Here is an 8,127-nt window from a genome sequence, read left to right as displayed (position 1 = left end):
ACATTGATTAAGAGCATGTACCACAGGCTTACCTACAGGCCAATCTGATATAGGTATCTTCTTGATAGGGTTCCTCATGTTGAGTGACACTTCACTTACCCAGGCTTAACAAAGCACCCAGCAGGAGGCTGGAGCAATCTTTCTCCTTGGGACCTTTTAGATTTTTTTCATTTTGGGGGGGGGTTTGTCTGATAATTTATCTGTTACTCTAGACACCTTAGTTTTGATTGAGCTTGGAAGTAGACGCCCTCAGCCTGGATAGCTGATGTCTCTTGGTGATCTGTTCCTGGCATTTTCCTTTGGCTTCCTTTATATTCTCTTGGCCAAAGGTTTAGCATAGTCTTCAGCCTTCTCTTTAGAGATCTTTTTTTCTATTTGGGGAATTACAATGTAATTACAAAATTTCCCCCTTCCCTTTCCTTTCTCCAAGCCCTCCCAAATACCACTTCCCACTCTCCTTCAAATTCAGGAACTCTTCTTTTTTTCACTAATTGTTACACATATGTACACACACACACACATATATATATATATATGTCACTGTGTGCACATATGTACACACATATATGTCACTGTGTACACATATGTACACACATATATATATGTTACTGTGTGCACATATGTACACACATATATATTCCTAAATATATGCTCAGCACATACATTGCTAGCACATTGGTTTTGCAGAGCAATCCATCAGCGTTTAGGTTGCAGGATGTGTGGAGTAACGAGACGCTAAATCTTGGTGCTTTGGTCCTGAGCTTTTTACTTTCACCTTCTTTGTTTAAGGGCTTCCTGACAACATACTGGCAAACAGCATCTTCTTTAGAGACATTGAAAAGCTTCCAGATTCTCCTAGCTCCTTAAGGCCCCAACTACCAACCTATCAGTACAGGAATAGCCCTTCCTACTGTTTGTTTGTTTACTATAACAACCGAGTTCAGAACATTCAGATTGGCATCCATGATGTATCTGTGACCAGGCCTCCTGTCTCCAGTTCGCCTAGGCTTATAACAGGACGGTCTTACTCAACCGCAGCTGTACTCTGTGGTGGGTTGAAACACCTTGTTTTGTGGGAAAACCTTGTTTGTGGTTTCCACCACCAATCCAGACCACAGAAACCTTCTCCACTTCACCCAAAGCATGAGTAGCTGCTTCTGTAGCCATGTGCTGCTTCTCATAGAAAGTCCAAAGCGTGTGTTCATCGTCCACTTCGGTGAGTTTCTGACAGCTGGTGGCTGGGTAGTTGAGCTTCAGTTTCATTTTGACCCAGCCAACTGCTTAGGAGGCACCACAAGAAAGCCGTGTTTCCCTTTTATTTTTCAAAGTGTTTTGCCTGCATGTATAGATGTGCACCATATGCATGCAGTGCCCAAGGAATCCAGAAGAGGGCACCAGATACCCTGGAACCAACATACAGGCAGTTAGCTGTGAGAGCCATGTGGGTGCTGGGAATTGAGCCCCATTCCTCTTGGAGAGCAGCCGTTGGCTCTTAAGGATGGAGCTGTCTCTCTCCTTGCTGTTTTGTTTGTTTTGATTTTTAATGCTATCAGTGGTTGGTTGAGTCTGGAACTCCTGAATAAAAAGGACCAGCAGTGAGTGTGTGTGTGTGTGTGTGTGTGTGTGTGTGTGTGTGTATCTCCTAAGAAGGTAGGTTATATGTGCATCTTACCACAATCAAAAACATACATCCAGGGTGATGATGTAGCTCCATCAGTAGCATGCTTGCCTGACATACAGGAAGCCAAGGTTTAGCACTATATAAAATCAGGTTGGTGGTGAACATCTATAATTTCAGCGCTCGGGAGGTAGAGGCAGGAGGATCAAAAGTTAAAGGTCACCATTGGGTACATGACACGTTTGAGGTCAGCGTAGGCTTTATGGGATCCTGTCTCAAAAAAAAAAAAAAATTAAATAAACACTGGTTTACACCTATGTTCAAAGCCACACTGTGTATTTAAGGCTGTTCACCAAATGTGTTGGAGATGAGAGGAAGTAGTAAGAGGTGTGGATAGGAAGCTGACAAATGGCGGTGACTGGTGACAAACCAAGCAGGTTCTATTCTGTGTACCCGAGTTCCATAATTTTTTCAACTTCAAATATCTTCACTGCTGAGTTCAGGGTCAGAGTGCATGCGGGGGGTGGGGGGGGGTCGGGCTAGGTGTGATCCCCAATACTGTAGAAAAATAAAATAAAAAGAAAAATGTAAAGTTACATACGATTTTAACATGGCTAGTCAGGTAAAACTGGCCTGGCTCTAAATTCATTTTAAAATTAAAAAAAAAAAATCTTAAAGAGAATTCTGGAATTCCAAGTCCAGCCCAGGGGTCCAACCCACAGTTGACACCAGCGTGGCTAGTTTCATGCCTGGCCTCCTTTGCTTTCCTGTAGCCAGCAACTCCATAGGTGTCCCTCCAGCTGCCAGCAATGTCGGCCTGGGGCTGGCACCATGGGCCCAGGCAGGCACCACAGGCTGGCTGCCTTATCACACCAGGCTGAAGAAACAGTGTGAGGCCTGACACGGGCCTCCCGTGGCCACAGCGGGGCAGCTGGATTTTTTTTCCCTGACCATCTTTGAGCTGGAGATCAGATACAGAGAAAGATTAAAACAAATATGAATTTAATCAAGGGATTCTGCTGTCCTGGGGTGGAAACAGGAGCCTGCTGACATAAAGAGGGGCTGGAGCGCTGGGGTGCCAGAGTGGAATCAAAGCTGCTTGCTTACCACTAACCGCTCAGATGATCCATATCATAACAACAAAAAAGAAAAACAATTATTTATTCTTTTTGATGTTGCAGCTCAGCGGCAACTTCCTTTTTGAAGCGAGGCAAGGTCAGAACCAAGTTATTGTTTTCGCCTGAAACTTTGACAGGGACTCTGAGTTCTTCTGTGTGACTCTCGGACAAGAGATGAGAGAGACTTGCAGACGCATTTCTTCCAGGCCATGAAGCAGCTCTTTTATGCTCCCTCCTGCCCTTCCTCTCCCCTGGCCACTTCTCTCTCCCTTCTCTTCCTCAAGGACCTAAGTGCACAAGGGCCACCAGGCAGAAGTTCGGTCTCCTCAGGGGACTCAGGAGCAGAGAGAGTTCTCTAGATTCACACCTATGTGAGGACTGGGGGGAAGCCCATTTGCCCTCTGATTGGCTCCCCAGACATTGGATGCAGCCCTGGTGGGAGGTTCCCTGCCTGGTGTGCAGCACAGCCACCATCAGTCATGGCCCTAACCTGCAAGTCTCTATTATTCATAAGAAAGACACAATTAATAATTCAGGCCCATCCCAGCAAGCACCTGCTGCCCGGAAGTCACATCTAAGTGCCAGGGGAGAAAGTATATTGGGACAGAGGGAACAGCCTGCACAGAGTTAAGGCCTGGAAGTGAGAGTGTTTTCAAAGATCTAGAAGTCAGTTGATGATGCAAGTGGGAAAGGCTGTTTGAATGGGGAAAAGCCACTAGATCTTCTCTGGGCCCAGTTCCTGCAGGCTCTTGTTGAGCCACAAGGAGTCTAGGTCCCTCTTCACAGCACAGAGAGCCACAGGGAAGGCCTTTCAACAAGGAGGCACTTTGATCAAGGTGCTCCCGGAAGTCTGCTAGAACCACAGAGCGCCAGCACTGGAGGTGAGAGGACACCAGGAGGGGCCGGAAAGATGTTAAGGTGCTGGGAAATCCTGAGAATGGGCCACGCTGGAATAGCATGGGCTTCTGTGCTACTACTGGACATAAGCAGAGACCTGATCCTATCTCCACAACAGGAAAGGAACTAGCCACGAATGGGAGGAGTGACCATCTCACAAGCCTGACGCCCAGGGTTCAGGCCAGAGGCTCCAGAGACAACGGGTCAGATTTGCAGATTGGCTCCTTTCTGTCTTTAACACCTGCTTGCTGGCATTTGGATTTTTATGTTCTGTGATTCTTCATCCAGCTATTAAAACCAGTAAGTCCTTCATACTGTACCATACTTAAGGGGGTGGAGGATGGGCCATAAGCTACATCTAGCACTGAAGCCACACAGGCTGGCATGCTATGGCCCAGATTGGTTCTGTCTTAGTCCTCTTTCCCCCTGCCTTATCCCCATCCCTTTTTCTTGTTGCTTTAACAAAACACCTGAGACTGGGCAAGGTATAAACCACAGAAACTTACTGGCTCATAGCTCTGAAGAATAGAGCTTGATGTCTGAATCTGGTAATGACCTTCTTACTACAGATTAGAGAGATAAAGACAGAGAGAGAGAGAACAAGTATGTCCACTTTGGCCTCTCTTTCTCTTCCCATAAAGCCATCATGCCATTTTGTCATGTGCCCTTATGCCCTCATTAAATCCAAAGCTCTACCTCCAAAGACCATTAACACAGGAAGTGAGAGCTCGGTTCATAACATGGATCCTGGAGAACCCTGAAATCTGAGCAGAAACCCTGGAAGCAGCTCTCTGGGGACTAGGCCCTGAAGGAGCTACAGGAGAGCGAGTCACAGGATGGTAGCAGAAGGGGCCAACCCCGCTTCCATGAGGAGGTTAGTATGTGGATGAGAAGAGTCTGTCTCTGTCCAGAAGATTTACCCACCATTTCCTGGTGCTCAGCCTAAAGGGTCATTCCTGTGCCTGGCACATCAAACCTGTCCTGTGCAGGGCTGGCCACATTCCTGTGTCCAGAAATGAGCTCAGACAACCCTGGTTCTTCATGCTGATGGCCAGAGTCAGGAGCAGGAGGCATGACGGTCAGTGTTTGTGCCTCAGAGCAAGCAAGCAAGTTCCAGTCATCAAGTTGTCAACTAATGAATGGAGTTGAGATATATATATATATCTTTTAAAGAAAACGGAGCTGAACATGGTGGTACACACTGTGATCCCAACACCTGAGGCTGAGGCAGGAATACTCCTCAGTTTCGAGCTACACAGAGACCAGTCTCAAAAAAACAAGCAAAGCATAACCATAGCCACAAAGAACATTTTCTCTGGACTTTAACCCTGCCAATCCCGTCATAACGTGACTCTCACTACCACCCTTACAGAGGCCAAACAGAAAAACTAAGCAACCTGAAAAAAACCCACAAACTCAGAGAACAGCAAAATGGCATCTGCGTATTGAAGAGGTTTTCTCACATCACTGGAAGGCAGACCCAGTGAAGAGAGCTATAAGGAGTTTGGAAAGAAGGTCTCGCCTGCTGCTGGCAACAATCCAAGGACCCCATTTCTTCCCATCCTGGTCTAGCTTGCCAGCTAGCCCCCAGGTCTCTTTCTCTGGCAAACGCATCCCTGGCCTAGACAGAAGTACCGTATCAGCTGATTACCAACCCCTGGGAAAGAGCTTCAGCCCCTGACATGTGGAGACTCAGCAAAGATTTGTAGTCCAGCCCAAGGATAGACCAGCACAGCCATGTGACCCTCTGACTCCCGATAAGTACGAAGCCCCAGATGCTCACAGGTGCTGGGCTCAGTTTTACTCCCTTTCTGTCTTCATCCCTCCCCTTCCTTGCTTCCTGGGCTGTGCCAAAGCCAGCTAGTGCCAGTGCATAAGCACCATCTCTGTGAGCTGTGGACAGTCCTTAAAGACCCCTGTGCTGGAAGCTTGGTCTCTGTGTGGTGGTGTGGAGGTGTTGGACCTTTTAAGAAGTGGAGCCTGATTGAAGGCATTATGTCATGGGGGCGCCATCCTCAGAAGATTGATGTTAGTCTGGTGGAGTTCTGGGGAATATGAAATGTTATTTAAAAGAGCAGGCCTGGGGGTTGTGAAGATGGCTCAGTGGGTAGACCATTTTTTTTCTGCAGGCATGAGAACCCAAATCTAGATCCCAGCACCCAGACATATCAGCATACTCCTGTAACCCCAACACTGGAGAAGTAGAGACAGGAGGATCCCTGAGGCTGGCTGGCCAGCCAGTCCAACTGATACGGCAAGCTCTAGGGTTAGCGAGAGACCTTGCCTCAAAACTGAGGCGAAGAATGAGAGTAGAAGACAGTACGTCAACCTCTGGCTTGCACACAAGAAAGTACATACACACTTGCACACACATGTGAGCACAAGCATGCACACACACACACACACATATGAGCACACACATGTGCACATGAACACATGCAGGCACAAGCACACACATGCACACGGGCACACATGCACACGGGCACACAGGCGCGCACACACATACACACCTGACCCTTGAAGCTCGCATGCTTCACTCATAACCATGTGATCTCCTTGGCAATCCCCTTGCCATTGCAATGCCATCTTTCACACAGTCCTCATCAGAGTCCGGACACAGGGGAGCTACCTGAGGTAGACATGTCCGTCTCGGAAACTGTAAGCTAAACCAGCTTCTCCTTCCTAAAGTAGCCAGTCTTGAATATTCTGCTATAGCCGCAGAAAACAGGCCGGTGGGACTCATATCTCTCCCCATTCTTCACTCAGCTATCTCACATTGGTAAGCTTAAGATCAAATGTGGTAGAGACATTTTCATCATGAAAATGAAAAGACATATTTAAAGGGGACTATTCGCCCCACTTCACCAGCACATCTCGGTTTGTTTTCCTAATCTCTTATCACTGTTGCCTGGTGTTGTAGAAGGCCTGATGGCGCAGGCCTGTAATCCTGGCTATTTGGGAAGCTGAGACAGAAGGATCATAAGTTCAAGACCTTCCCTGGGCTACAGAATGAGTCTGAGGCCAGTACATATAAATTAGAGAGGCCTTGTCTTGAAATAAAAAAAAACAGGCCTGGGTTAGGAGCACTTGAGGCTAGCTTTTGCAGATGCCCAAGTTCAGTTTCCAGCACCCAATCCAGAGAGCTCCCACCAACTCCAGAGGATCCAACACCTTCCTCCTTCCAGCCTCCATGGGTGCCTTCACATACATGCCTACACACACACACACACACACACATACACACACACACACAAATAACAAGATAAATATATTTCTATTTTAATGTGAAAACAGGCTGGGAAGATAGCTCAGTCCGTTCTAAAGTTCTCGCCAAGAATACATGAGACACTTGACTCAACCTAATTAACAAAAATTAAAAGTAATTAATTAGTTACATTAAAATCCTTGCACAGACTCAGCTCCTGGATGTGACTAACCCACCAGGGTGATGTCCCACCCAGAATCGTGTTCTCTAGACTCTTCCCAACAATCTGCCCCCTCGCCCTGATCCCTCCCCCACATATCTCCAGCCCCAATCCACTTCCCAGTCCACCACCCTGCCTGACACCTTTGGTGACCATCTTTTGCTTATACCTATCATGGAGGCTCCATCCTCAGAAGTGATTAATGTTGGTCTGGTGGGATTCTAGCAAGTACAAAATGTTATTTGAGAGACCAAGCCTGGTCTCTTGAGAGAACAGCCTCTTGGGAAGATAGCTCAGTCAGAAATTCAGCCAGAATGGAGCTTGCTACTCGTCAGGTCCTCAGGACCAACATGGTCTCTTGGGATTTGCTCCTTTTGCCTAACAGTGGGGAAACAGCCACCACTGAAGCATTTAGTTATGAGATTCTAATAGAGTCCACACGTACTGTAGAAATGGCTTCTCCCATAGGCCCAATGACTGCTAGCAAAATAATCATCCTTTTAGATATTCAGGCCTAGTCATTTCTTTCTGCCACGCGTCTCCCTCTCCATGAACACATGGGTGTGTGCACACAGCTTTTTATGCTGTGGCTGTGACCTGAACGGTCTCTGTCTCATGAGTCTCAGGACCTTTAACACCAAACTACAGAAACCTCAATTCAGAGTCATGGCCACAGGCACCTGAACCTTCCAGAGAGAGGCCTGACTCAGGAGTTCCAATGATGGCCTCAGGCCTTAGTCTCACATCTTCTCTGTCACAGTTTCCTTCTGCAGACTCTAATGGGCCTTGTAGGGGCTCCAGAGGTCCCAGCCCCACTTCCTGTCAGCCCCAGGGCCACTAGAACATAGAATTCCTTTTCTATAACTCATCTGACCAAAACAGCCAGCCTGACTGCATGGTCCAAGTGGACACATGGCAACAAGTACTGAGATGGAAGGGTAGATCCATAGTTAGTGTGCATCCTACCGTCTTTGTAGGTATGGAGTCAGTCCCATGCAAACAAACTGTGGGGACTGAGGTGGGAGCAGGTTGTTCCTCAAGGAAAATGGGGTGATTCATCCAAGAAGCA

At 47.3% G+C, this 8,127-nt stretch overlaps 1 pseudogene; it reads right to left on the bottom strand.

Moving 5' to 3' along the window:
• Positions 1 to 217: 217 nt before the first annotated feature.
• On the bottom strand, positions 218 to 1,263 carry LOC117723462 (small ribosomal subunit protein eS6 pseudogene; annotated as a pseudogene).
• Between the last annotated feature and the right edge of the window lie 6,864 nt (positions 1,264 to 8,127).

Source organism: Arvicanthis niloticus, chromosome 18 (assembly GCF_011762505.2).
Source record: "Arvicanthis niloticus isolate mArvNil1 chromosome 18, mArvNil1.pat.X, whole genome shotgun sequence".
NCBI classification, from domain to species: domain Eukaryota; kingdom Metazoa; phylum Chordata; class Mammalia; order Rodentia; family Muridae; genus Arvicanthis; species Arvicanthis niloticus.
This window is presented reverse-complemented; position numbering and strand designations above follow the sequence as displayed.